The 13,542-nt window shown below is 41.4% G+C and overlaps 1 long non-coding RNA gene across 1 annotated transcript; it reads right to left on the reverse strand.

Moving 5' to 3' along the window:
• Nucleotides 1–1,914: 1,914 nt before the first annotated feature.
• LOC124031310 lies at nt 1,915–13,281 on the reverse strand. Its single transcript, XR_006838104.1, has 3 exons — nt 12,376–13,281; nt 11,996–12,133; nt 1,915–2,196 (listed from the first exon to the last, which is right to left on the reverse strand). It is a non-coding gene; the product is annotated as an uncharacterized LOC124031310 (long non-coding RNA).
• Nucleotides 13,282–13,542: the final 261 nt, after the last annotated feature.

Genomic DNA, 13,542 nt, shown 5'->3' on the forward strand with positions numbered 1-13,542 from the left:
ACAAGAAAGGGGTAACATTAAAGTATTAGAACATGAAGGACAAACAATACAGCATCATGACACTATCAAACATGTATCAATCTTTCCGCAACAGAGCCATCCTTATGTGTGAGGGTGCGTGTGCATGATAGTGACATAAAATATATGTCATAGTTTCCTTTTTCATGATCACAATCTTGTGAAACCCGAACCCTCCAAGACCCCCCCCCCCCCCCCCACAGTTCCCCAATAGCTGCCCCTCAACCATTCGAGAGCCCTCCCACAGTCCCTCCCGAAGAAAAATAATAAAAAATACAATTAATTCCATTCCCCACCCCCAAGAACCCCCAATGCACCAGTAACCAAGAGAATGAACTACAGAGAAAAAAGGAAAAGACAGAAGAAAACAGCAAACAACAATGAAAAATAAATATCCTACAAAATAATAAATTTAAAACAAAGGACATCAAGAACAACTGAAATCATAACAGCAATGCCTACTTTATGTTTGTATTCATGTCTGGTACTATTACATGTATTACTTTATCAAATGCCTTTTCAAAATCCGCTATAAATACCGTTCCGGGCTTTTTATATGTGTCTTGATGTTTTATTATTTCTAGTAGTTGTCGTATTTTATCTCCAATGTATCATCCATATAAAAAACCTTTCTGATCAGGATGAACAATACCTGGTGAAACCCTTTTCATTCTGAGTGCTATGCATTTCGCTAGTATTTTTGCATCACAACATTGACGTCTAATGGGCATCCTGTTTTTTTAGATCGACCGGGACTTTATATTTGCCATCTGGGTCTTGTTTTAATAATAGAGAAATCAGATCTTCCTGCTGAGTACCTTACAGACTACCATTTCTATAGGAGTAGCTAAAACAATCAAACAATGGAGCTTTTAGTATATAAAAAAAATTACTTAATATACCTCTACCGGTATGCCATCAAGCCCTGGGGTTTTTCCAGACTGAAAGGATTTAATAGCCTCAAAAAGTTCTCCCTCTAATTTGGCCTTCGCACTGGTCTTTCTGAACATTTGTTAATTTTCAATTTTTTATATTATTTGGAAAGAATTCCTTACTGTAATCTTCATTCAGTGGGAGAGGATGAGACGGAAAAAACAACATCTGCCTAAAATAATTAGCTTCCTCTTTTAAAATATCATTCAGAGAATCATAGATGACTGTCTTCAGTAACACGTTTCTGCAAATTATTTTTGTTAGTGTTCTTGTATTGACGATTCAGGAAGAATTTTGTGCATTTTTCTCCATATTCCATCCAGTTTGCTTGATTTTTGTAGTAGATTACATTAGATCGTTCTTGAATAAGTTCCTCAAGTTTGTTTTTCCTCTAACTTATTTTGTAGTATCGTTTTCATTGCTAGCTACCTGTACTATTAGTTCATGGATTTCCCTTGTTTCTTTAGCCAGAAATTGCTTTTTAAAAATGATTTATGAATATTGAATTGAATGACCCCTGAAGGTACATTTAAAGGTATCCCAAACATGAAGGGGATTTGCTGAACCTATATTATACTGGAAAAATTCAGTTATAAATTATTTTGTCTTAGTTAATATTGTAACGGCAGATTTCCTCCTCCTTGCCTGAAGAGGTGTAGCAAGGTTTCGGACCAATACGCAGCGTGGTAAGTGTCCATGACGATTTTAATAAGAAAAGCCTCAACACTATGAAATACAAAACAATAAACGATCACATGAACTAAACCAAACCAAACCAAAACAGTCCAGTGTGGCACTGACACAGGAAACAAACACCCACAAACCAACAGTGAAACCCAGGCTACCTAAATATGGTTCTCAATCAGGGACAACGATAAACAGCTGCCTCTGATTGAGAACCATATCAGGCCAAACACAGAAATAGAAAAAACATATAAACACAAACATAGAGTGCCCACCCCAACTCACGCCCTGACCATACTAAATAAAGACAAAACAAAGGAAATAAAGGTCAGAACAAATGACAAATGACAAGTGACAAATATTCTTTTAATATTAATGTTTTAAGTACCAACAGATACTTTCAACTGGTTGGATTACAGAAATATTGTTCCATACCCAACCTTTTGATGTTACTGTATTGCAAAGTCTCTCTCTCTGGTAACAATAGATTTTCATAAGTCCATTTTTGTAGAGTGGAGAGAGAAGGGGGAAAGGTATTGGGGGAAAGGGGGCATCATAAACCTGTGGGGGAAAAGAGGGAAAGTTTTTTTTAATGAACTTCACCCAACAGGGCAAAGTCATGACAAAACTATGTATATCCAATAGTAAAAACAGATGAACAGTTCTACAACTGAACATCAAGAATCAACAAAGTGCGTGCCCTGCCAAAAAATGCTGAGTGATATGGCTTACTTGTTATTATAGTTCAGGGCTCTACGCTGACATTTTTAAAAGGAAGTACATGAAGTGTATCTAAGTAGAACTGTAGAAGAAGAAATATAAATCATATTTTCAGTTATTGGCCTGCTGAAAGGTGAAATTATCTCCCAGTGTCTGGTGGAAAGCAGACTGAGACAAGTTTTCCTCTAGGATTTGACCTGTGCTCAGTGTTTACTCACCTGGCTACTCAGTGACCCAGACTGAAAGAACAACATGACAGCTACACTGGCCAGTCATCACAGTCAGACTGGGCTGCCAAGAGGGGAGCACAGCTCCACAAACACCACTCTAAATATACAAATCAAATCAAATCAAATTTATTTATATAGCCCTTCGTACATCAGCTGATATCTCAAAGTGCTGTACAGAAACCCAGCCTAAAACCCCAAACAGCAAACAATGCAGGTGTAAAAGCACGGTGGCTAGGAAAAACTCCCTAGAAAGGCCAAAACCTAGGAAGAAACCTAGAGAGGAACCTGGCTATGTGGGGTGGCCAGTCCTCTTCTGGCTGTGCCGGGTGGAGATTATAACAGAACGTGGCCAAGATGTTCAAATGTTCATAAATGACCAGCATGGTTGAATAATAGTAAGGCAGAACAGTTGAAACTGGAGCAGGAGCATGGCCAGGTGGACTGGGGACAGCAAGGAGTCCTCATGTCAGGTAGTCCTGGGACATGGTCCTAGGGCCCAGGCCAGTTGAAACTGGAGCAGCAGCATGGCCAGGTGGACTGGGGACAGCAAGGAGTCATCATGTCAGGTAGTCCTGGGGCATGGTCCTAGGGCTCAGGTCCTCCGAGAGAGAGAAAGAAAGAGAGAAGGAGAGAATTAGAGAACGCACACTTAGATTCACACAGGACACCTGAATAGGACAGGAGAAGTACTCCAGATAAACAAACTGACCCTAGCCCCCCGACACATAAACTACTGCAGCATAAATACTGGAGGCTGAGACAGGAGGGGTCAGGAGACACTGTGGCCCCATCCGAGGACACCCCCGGACAGGGCCAAACAGGAAGGATATAACCCCACCCACTTTGCCAAAGCACAGCCCCCACACCACTAGAGGGAAATCTTCAACCACCAACTTAACATCCTGAGACAAGGCCGAGTATAGCCCACAAAGATCTCCGACACGGTACAACCCAAGGGGGGACCCAGACAGGCCGACCACAACAGTGAATCAACCCACCCAGGTGACGCACCCCCCAGGGACGGCACGAGAGAGCCCCAGCAAGCCAGTGACTCAGCCCCGTAACAGGGTTAGAGGCAAAGAATCCCAGTGAAAAGAGGGGAACCGGCCAGGCAGAGACAGCAAGGGCGGTTCGTTGCTCCAGAGCCTTTCCGTTCACCTTCCCACTCCTGGGCCAGACTACACTCAATCATATGACCCACTGAAGAGATGAGTCTTCAGTAAAGACTTAAAGGTTGAGACCGAGTTTGCGTCTCTGACATGGGTAGGCAGACCGTTCCATAAAAATTGAGCTCTATAGGAGAAAGCCCTGCCTCCAGCTGTTTGCTTAGAAATTCTAGGGACAATTAGGAGGCCTGCGTCTTGTGACCGTAGCGTACGTGTAGGTATGTACGGCAGGACCAAATCAGAGAGGTAGGTAGGAGCAAGCCCATGTAATGCTTTGTAGGTTAGCAGTAAAACCTTGAAATCAGCCCTTGCTTTGACAGGAAGCCAGTGTAGAGAGGCTAGCACTGGAGTAATATGATCAAATTTTTGGTTCTAGTCAGGATTCTAGCAGCCGTATTTAGCACTAACTGAAGTTTATTTAGTGCTTTATCCGGGTAGCCGGAAAATAGAGCATTGCAGTAGTCTAACCTAGAAGTGACAAAAGCATGGATTAATTTTTCTGCATCATTTTTGGACAGAAAGTTTCTGATTTTTGCAATGTTACGTAGATGGAAAAAAGCTGTCCTCGAAATGGTCTTGATATGTTCTTCAAAAGAGAGATCAGGGTCCAGAGTAACGCCGAGGTCCTTCACAGTTTTATTTGAGACGACTGTACAACCATTAAGATTAATTGTCAGATTCAACAGAAGATCTCTTTGTTTCTTGGGACCTAGAACAAGCATCTCTGTTTTGTCCGAGTTTAATAGTAGAAAGTTTGCAGCCATCCACTTCCTTATGTCTGAAACACATGCTTCTAGCGAGGGCAATTTTGGGGCTTCACCATGTTTCATTGAAATGTACAGCTGTGTGTCATCCGCATAGCAGTGAAAGTTTACATTATGTTTTCGAATAACATCCCCAAGAGGTAAAATATATAGTGAAAACAATAGTGGTCCTAAAACAGAACCTTGAGGAACACCGAAATGTACAGTTGATTTGTCAGAGGACAAACCATTCACAGAGACAAACTGATATCTTTCCGACAGATAAGACCTAAACCAGGCCAGAACATGTCCGTGTAGACCAATTTGGGTTTCCAATCTCTCCAAAAGAATGTGGTGATCGATGGTATCAAACGCAGCACTAAGGTCTAGGAGCACGAGGACAGATGCAGAGCCTCAGTCCGATGCCATCAAAATGTCATTTACCACCTTCACAAGTGCCGTCTCAGTGCTATGATGGGGTCTAAAACCAGACTGAAGCATTTCGTATACATTGTTTGTCTTCAGGAAGGCAGTGAGTTGCTGCGCAACAGCCTTCTCTAAAGTCTTTGAGAGGAATGGAAGATTCGATATAGGCCGATAGTTTTTTATATTTTCTGGGTCAAGGTTTGGCTTTTTCAAGAGAGGCTTTATTACTGCCACTTTTAGTGAGTTTGGTACACATCCAGTGGATAGAGAGCCGTTTATTATGTTCAACATAGGAGGGCCAAGCACAGGAAGCAGCTCTTTCAGTAGTTTAGTTGGAATAGGGTCCAGTATACAGCTTGAAGGTTTAGAGGCCATGATTATTTTCATCATTGTGTCAAGAGATATAGTACTAAAACACTTGAGCGTCTCTCTTGATCCTAGGTCCTGGCAGAGTTGTGCAGACTCAGGACAACTGAGGTTTGGAGGAATACGCAGGTTTAAAGAGGAGTCCGTAATTTGCTTTCTAATAATCATAATCTTTTCCTCAAAGAAGTTCATGAATTTATCACTGCTAAAGTGCAAGTCATCCTCTCTTGGGGAATGCTGCTTTTTAGTTAGCTTTGCCACAGTATCAAAAGGAATTTCGGATTGTTCTTATTTTCCTCAATTAAGTTAGAAAAATAGGACGATCGAGCAGCAGTAAGGGCTCTTCGGTACTGCACGGTACCGTCCTTCCAAGCTAGTCGGAAGACTTCCAGTTTGGTGTGGCGCCATTTCCGTTCCAATTTTCTGGAAGCTTGCTTCAGAGCTCGGGTATTTTCTGTGTACCAGGGAGCTAGTTTCTTATGAGACATTTTTTTAGTTTTTAGGGGTGCAACTGCATCTAGGGTATTGCGCAAGGTTAAATTGAGATCCTCAGTTAGGTGGTTAACGGATTTTTGTCCTCTGGCGTCCTTGGGTAGGCAGAGGGAGTCTGGAAGGGCATCAAGGAATCTTTGTGTTGTCTGTGAATTTATAGCACGACTTTTGATGTTCCTTGGTTGGGGTCTGAGCAGATTATTTGTTGCAATTGCAAACGTAATAAAATGGTGGTCCGATAGTCCAGGATTATGAGGAAAAACATTAAGATCCACAACATTTATTCCATGGGACAAAACTAGGTCCAGCGTATGACTGTGAGAGAGTGAGTGGGTCCAGAGACATGTTGGACAAAACCCACTGAGTCGATGATGGCTCCAAAAGCCTTTTGGAGTGGGTCTGTGGACTTTTCCATGTGAATATTAAAGTCACCAAAGATTAGAATATTATCTGCAATGACTACAAGGTCTGATAGGAATTCAGGGAACTCAGTGAGAAACGCTGTATATGGCCCAGGAGGCCTGTAAACAGTAGCTATAAAAAGTGATTGAGTAGGCTGCATAGATTTCATGACTAGAAGCTCAAAAGACGAAAACGTCATTTTTTTTTTTGTAAATTGAAATTTGCTATCGTAAATGTTAGCAACACCTCCGCCTTTGCGGGATGCACGGGGGATATGGTCACTAGTGTAGCCAGGAGGTGAGGCCTCATTTAACACAGTAAATTCATCAGGCTTAAGCCATGTTTCAGTCAGGCCAATCACATCAAGATTATGATCAGTGATAAGTTCATTGACTATAATTGCCTTTGAAGTAAGGGATCTAACATTAAGTAGCCCTATTTTGAGATGTGAGATATCATGATATCTTTCAGTAATGACAGGAATGGAGGTGGTCATTATCCTAGTGAGATTGCTAAGGCGAACACCGCCATGTTTAGTTTTGCCCAACCTAGGTCGAGGCACAGACACGGTCTCAATGGTGATAGCTGAGCTGACTACACTAACTATGCTAGTGGCAGACTCCACTATGCTGGCAGGCTGGCTAATAGCCTGCTGCCTGGCCTGCACCCTATTTCATTGTGGAGCTAGAGGAGTTAGAGCCCTGTCTATGTTGGCAGATACGATGAGAGCACCCCTCCAGCTAGGATGGAGTCCGTCACTCCTCAGCAGGTCAGGCTTGGTCCTGTTTGTGGGTGAGTCCCAGAAAGAGGGCCAATTATCTACAAATTCTATCTTTTGGGAGGGGCAGAAAACAGTTTTCAACCAGCGATTGAGTTGTGAGACTGCTGTAGAGCTCATCACTCCCCCTAACTGGGAGGGGGCCAGAGACAATTACTCGATGCCGACACATCTTTCTAGCAGATATGCACGCAGAAGCTATGTTGCGCTTGGTGATCTCTGACTGTTTCATCCTAACATCGTTGGTGCCGACGTGGATAACAATATCTCTATACTCTCTACACTCGCCAGTTTTAGCTTTAGCCAGCACCATCTTCAGATTAGCCTTAACGTCGGTAGCCCTGCCCCCGGGTAAACAGTGTATGGTCGCTGGATGATTCGCTTTAAGTCTAATACTGCGGGTAATGGAGTCGCCAATGACTAGAGTTTTCAATTTGTCAGAGCTAATGGTGGGAAGCTTCGGCGTCTCAGACCCCGTAACGGGAGGAGTAGAGACCAGAGAAGACTCGGCCTCTGACACCGACCCGCTGCTTAATGGGGAAAACCGGTTGAAAGTTTCTGTCTGCTGAATGAGCGACACCGGTTGAGCGTTCCTACAGCATTTCCTTCCAGAAACCGTGAGAAAGTTGTCCGGCTGCGGGGACTGTGCCAGGGGATTTATACTACTATCTGTACTTACTGGTGGCACAGACGCTGTTTCATCCTTTCCTACACTGAAATTACCCTTGCCTAACGATTGCGTCTGAAGCTGGGCTTGCAGTACAGCTATCCTCGCCGTAAGGCGAGCACAGCGGCTGCAATTAGAAGGCATCATGTTAATGTTACTACTTAGTTTCGGCTGTTGGAGGTCCTGACGAATCGTGTCCAGATAAAGCGTCCGGAGTGAAAAAGTCGAGGAAAAAATAAATATATGAACGGTAATTAAAAAGTGAAACCCGTAAAGTTGTCAGGTAGCAAAATAGGTTGGCAACAAAACGCACAGCAATTCGAAAACAAGCCTGCAAGTTAAATGTATAAATCCATACATTGCCTCATATTGTTATTCAATTGGCATCTGTGTATACAGTGCATTCGGAAAGTATTCAGACCCCTTGACTTTTTACACATTTTGTTACGTTACAGCCTTATTCTAAAATGGATTCAATTGTGTTTTTTCCTCCTCAATCTAAACACAATACCCCCTAATGACAAATCAATAGCGGGTTTTTAAAATAAAAAAAAACTGAAATATCACATTTTCATAAATATTCAGACACTTAGGTTGGAGTCATTAAAACTCGTTTTGCAACTGGTCCATAAATTTCTTGTTAATGAACTACAGTTTTGACAAGTCGGTTAGGACATTTACTGTGTGTATGACAAAGGTAATTTTTCTAACAATTGTTTACAAACAGATTATTTCACTTATTATTTCACTGACTCACAATTCGAGTGGGTCAGAAGTTTACATACACTTAGTTGTCTGTGCCTTTAAAACTGCTTGGAAAATTCCAGATAATGATGTCATGGTTTTAGAAGCTTCTGATAGGCTAATTGACATAATTTGAGTCAATTGGAGATGTACCTGTAGGTGTATTTCAAGGCCTACCGTCAAACTCAGTGCCTCTTTGCTTGACATCATGGGAAAATCAAAATAAATCAGCCAAGACCTCAGGAAAAATGGTAGACCTCCACAAGTCTGGTTCATCCTTGGGAGCAATTTCCAAAGAACTATGAACTATGTTCATCTGTACAAACATCTCCTGGAGATGAATGTACTTTGGTGTGAAAAGTGCAAATCAATCCCAGAACAACAGCAAATGACCTTATGAAGATGCTGGAGGAAACAAGTACAAAAGTATCTATAGCCATAGTAAAACGAGTCCTATATCGACATAACCTGAAAGGCCGCACAGCGAGGAAGAAGTCACTGCTCCAAAACCTCCATAAAAAAGCCATACTACGGTTTGCAACTGCACATGGGGACAAAGATTGTACTTTTTGGAGCAATGTCCTCTGGTCTGAGGAAACAAAAATATAACTTTTTGACCATAATGACCATCGTTGTGTTTGGAGAAAAAAAGGGGAGGCTTGCAAGCCGAAGAACACCATCCCAACCGTGAGTCGTTTCCCCTGCCCCGTCACAAAGTTTCTCCTTATAAGACACATCACTGCACTCTATATTCTTCTGTAAACTGGTCATCTCTGTATACCCGTCGCAAGACCCACTGGTTGATGCTTATTTATAAAACCCTCTTAGGCCTCACTCCGCCCTATCTGAGATATCAACTGCAGCCCTCATCCTCCACATACTACACCCGTTCTGCCAGTCACATTCTGTTAAAGGTCCCCAAAGCACACACATCCCTGGGTCGCTCCTCTTTTCAGTTTGTTGCAGTTAGCGACTGGAACGAGCTGCAACAAACACTCAAACTGGACAGTTTTAACTCAATTTCTTCATTCAAAGACTCAATCATGGACACTTTTACTGACAGTTGTGGCTGCTAATGTGTGGTGTATTGTTGTTTCTACCTTCTTTGAGCTTTGTGCTGTTGTCTGTGCCCAATAATATTTGTGCCCTGTTTTGTACTGCTACCACGTTGTGCTGCTGCAATGTTGTGTTGCTACCATGTTGTTATGTTGTGTTTCTACCATGCTGTGTTGTCATGTGTTGCTGCAATACTATGTTGTTGTCTTAGGTCTCTCTTTATGTAGTGTTGTGTTGTCTCTCTTGTCGTGATGTGTGTTTTGTCCTATATTTTTAATAAATGTATTTTTAATCCCAGCCCTCGTCCCCGCAGGACGCCTTTTGCCTTTCGGTAGGCTGTCATTGTCAATACGAATTTGTTCTTAACTTGCCTAGTTAAATATAGGTTAAATAATATATTTTTTTAAATGTGGTTTATCTACCTTAGTTGAATGCACTGAATGTAAATTGCTCTGGATAAGAATGTCTGCTAAAACCCTAAAATGTAAATGTAAAAAGGAACACTTGCGAAGCATGCTGGGTATTACTCTAATGAGCTCCGCCCCCAAACAGAATTTGGTCGGTCCAGACCGGAAGTCAATGTCTCCCAAGTTTGGGCAGCACAGTACATACAGTACAGTACAGTACAGTACATTAAAGCACAGTAGAGTTTAGTACAGTAGACTACAGTACAGTACAGGACAATAGATAAGAGTAAAGTCCAGAAGGGTACAGTACAATATAGTACATTTTACGGTTCTTTACTCTTCTGTGCCCCACTGTACTGTATTGTACTGTACTGAATTATACTATACTCTACTTTACATTACTCTACAACTGTACTCTACTCTGTTGTACTCTACTGTATTGTACTGAAATATACTTTACTGTACATTACTGTACTATACTTCACTGTACTGTACTGAACTATACTCTACTTTACTGTACTGTACTGTCCAAACTTGTGAAACAGACTTCTATGATTGAACCAATCATAGCCTACTGGGTAAAAATTGAGTCAACATTGTTTCCATGTGATTTTAACAACAAAAATCTATGTGAGTGATGTTGAGTCAACTTGAAAAACTGATTGGATTTGCAAAAAGTAATCAATGGGGAAATGTTTTGTTGATTTCATGTTGAATTCATGGGAGGCTGACAACTCAACCAAATGTAAATCAAAACTAAATGTTGAACTGATGCCTGTGCCCAGTGGAAGACTTCTATGTTCAGCCAAATCACTTCCGGTCCGAACCAAATCTGAACCATCATAGACGTCTATGTCTGGGCTAAATCTAGTCTGGTCCAAAAAAAACATCCATGGACATTGGCATGGATAGTGCTCACTGGGTTGTCTTTCACATGCCCTCTCTTCCGGATATATTGCTAATAGGCAGGATTTAAAGAATCCTATAACCAAGCAGCCTGGTCGTGTGCCCAGAATGACAGCCATCTTTCAACCCCTAATTTGCCTTCTGACAGCCATTTACAGCCACATTAAATGGTGTTGAGTGGATAACGCCTGGGCCTCCTGCCCTTTTCCTCTCTCTGTGAGGGCTGTGAGGGCTGTGAGTTGACCCAAGTTCAGATAGGCTGTGATTGATTGGATCTGGCTAAATGAGGACAGTGTGTGTCAACTGATCTGAGGACACTTTGGCTCGGGGCCAAGAGCAGCATGCAGGATTTACATTTCCTTTCCTGAACTACATTCTACGTACATGATTGATTGTACTTCTTTCTGTCTTCCTTCATTCTAGGACCTTGTTTTTTGTGTGCTGTAATAGTCAATCCATTATGAGATCTGGGCTATGTAACTGGCATTCCTGAAGGATGAGTATTAGTGATAGTGCTCCAGCATAAGCCTTTGCATCTTACTGTTGATGACTCACCCACTGCACATCAAACACAGTAGCATCCTGATTAAGCCTCTCCTGGATTAAGCTGGGAAGAACCAAATTTAGACCCCCCCCCAGGGTGAGAGAGTAATATATAACATTTTTGAAGGTGTCGGCAAACAAAAAGCTATTGCATATTGAAGTGATGCAGAACTGTCAAGTACAAACAGACAGACACCATCGTTTCCTGAGGCTCAGGACTCTGGCCTCTCCCTGACTCACTGAGTGGGCCTGATATTTCATGACCACCAACTATAGGGTTTGTCTGTCTGTCACCCAGTCTGTCTACATTTACATTACATTTAAGTCATTTAGCAGACGCTCTTATCCAGAGCGACTTACAAATTGGTGCATTCACCTTATGACATCCAGTGGAACAGTCCCTTTACAATAGTGCATCTAAATCTTAAAGGGGGGGGGTGAGAAGGATTACTTATCCTATCCTAGGTATTCCTACCTCTCCCCTTCCCCACAGCCTTTGTAATGAGACACAATTAAGTGCAATTAGTGTTCTAGAAACAGCTCAGAGAACAGTAAATATTAAGTCTCTCATTGATTCAACAGGGGAGCCAGTCAAAAGGGAAGGGTTTCCACATTTTCCACAATTCTTATTACTGTAATACTACTCATGTACCTAATAGTAGATTGTAAGGAATATAGCAGGAACACTTTGACCACTTTCTTTCAGGTGCCTACCTCGTCCCATACTTCATCATCCTCATCGGCATCCCACTCTTCTTCCTGGAGCTGGCTGTGGGCCAGAAGATCCGACGTGGGAGCATCAAGGTGTGGAACTATGTGCGCCTCCGCCTGGGCGGGATAGGGGTGTCCAGTCTAATGGTGAGGGACAGTGAGGAGGGTGTCTTTGGTTAGGTTGCCTATTATATCCTCTCTTGGTTGATGTGGAGGCTGGAAATCAGTTTGTTAAGTGATCCCCTTCCAATCATCAGCTCGGAGAATCTTGAAAGACTGGACAATCTCAACTTTTTTTCAGAAATATTTTCCTTAATGTGAACAATATTTGAAATATATATTTTGATCAAATCAACGTTTATTGGTCCGGTAAACATACTTACAGATGTTTTTACAGGTGCAGTGAAACACGTATGTTTCTACAGATGTAGGGTCTTCATTTGAGCAGTTTGCTACAGCAGGAAAATAATCCTACAGCAACAGAAATGTGAATTACTATGTGGATTATAATTGAATACATTTGTAGGGGTTGATACATTTTTCATTAGGGCAAATCAAGTTTGACATTTTAAAGTGGAAATGACAAACTTTAGAAGCCTTTTTAAACCTCAAATACACTACAAGTTTGAATTACATGCTAGTGAGGTTGACTCATAACCTGCAGTCCGCGGATGGGTTTAGGGTCATTAAATATTGTGTGGATGAAGGGAGGGTGGGTTGAATAAAGCGAAAAAATAATACCTTAAAATGGACTTATGTCAACTCCGTCAGACACCATAAAAAGCATTTATTTTTTATAATTATTGTCCAACAAATGTTTAAAGGCCTTGATTGTTTAATTCTAACATTAGATTATTCAATATGTAATACACATGTCCAAACGTCTTTGTGTTTTCTTTAATAGCACTATTAAATGCTCCATGGCTAATTATGTTAGCATTCTGGCATGTTTTTCTAGATTTAAAACATAAAACAACATTTATTTATTTATTTATTTAAAGCAAACATTATCCCTCAAGCTGAGCACAGAAAATCCTTCAATAGTTTACGCATATGTTGCAGAACAGTAATTCAATAATTTTTTCAGAATATTGACAAGAAAATTGATCTTAAGGGTGTTAGCCATCAGTGACGGAGTTGACAAGCCACTGACAGATTTGACAACATTCGGAAACTATTCAGACTCCTTGACTTTTTCCACATTTTGTTACGTTAAAGCCTTATTCTAAAATGGATGAAATATTTTTTTTTCCTCATTAATCTACACACAATACTCCATAATGACAAAGTGAAAACAGGTTTTTAGAAATGTTTGCAAATGTAAAAAATGTTTTAAAAATACTTAAGTATTTAGACCCTTTGCTATGAGACTCGAAATTGAGCTCAGGTTCATTCTGTTTCCATTGATCATCCTTGAGATATTTCTGCAACTTGACTGGAGTCCACCTGTGGCAAATTCAAGTCATTGGACATGATTTGGAAAGGCTCACACCTGTCTATATAAGGTCCCACAGTTGACAGTGCATGTCAGAGAAAAAGCCAAGCCATGA

Source organism: Oncorhynchus gorbuscha, linkage group LG03 (genome assembly GCF_021184085.1).
Source record: "Oncorhynchus gorbuscha isolate QuinsamMale2020 ecotype Even-year linkage group LG03, OgorEven_v1.0, whole genome shotgun sequence".
Classification (NCBI taxonomy): domain Eukaryota; kingdom Metazoa; phylum Chordata; class Actinopteri; order Salmoniformes; family Salmonidae; genus Oncorhynchus; species Oncorhynchus gorbuscha.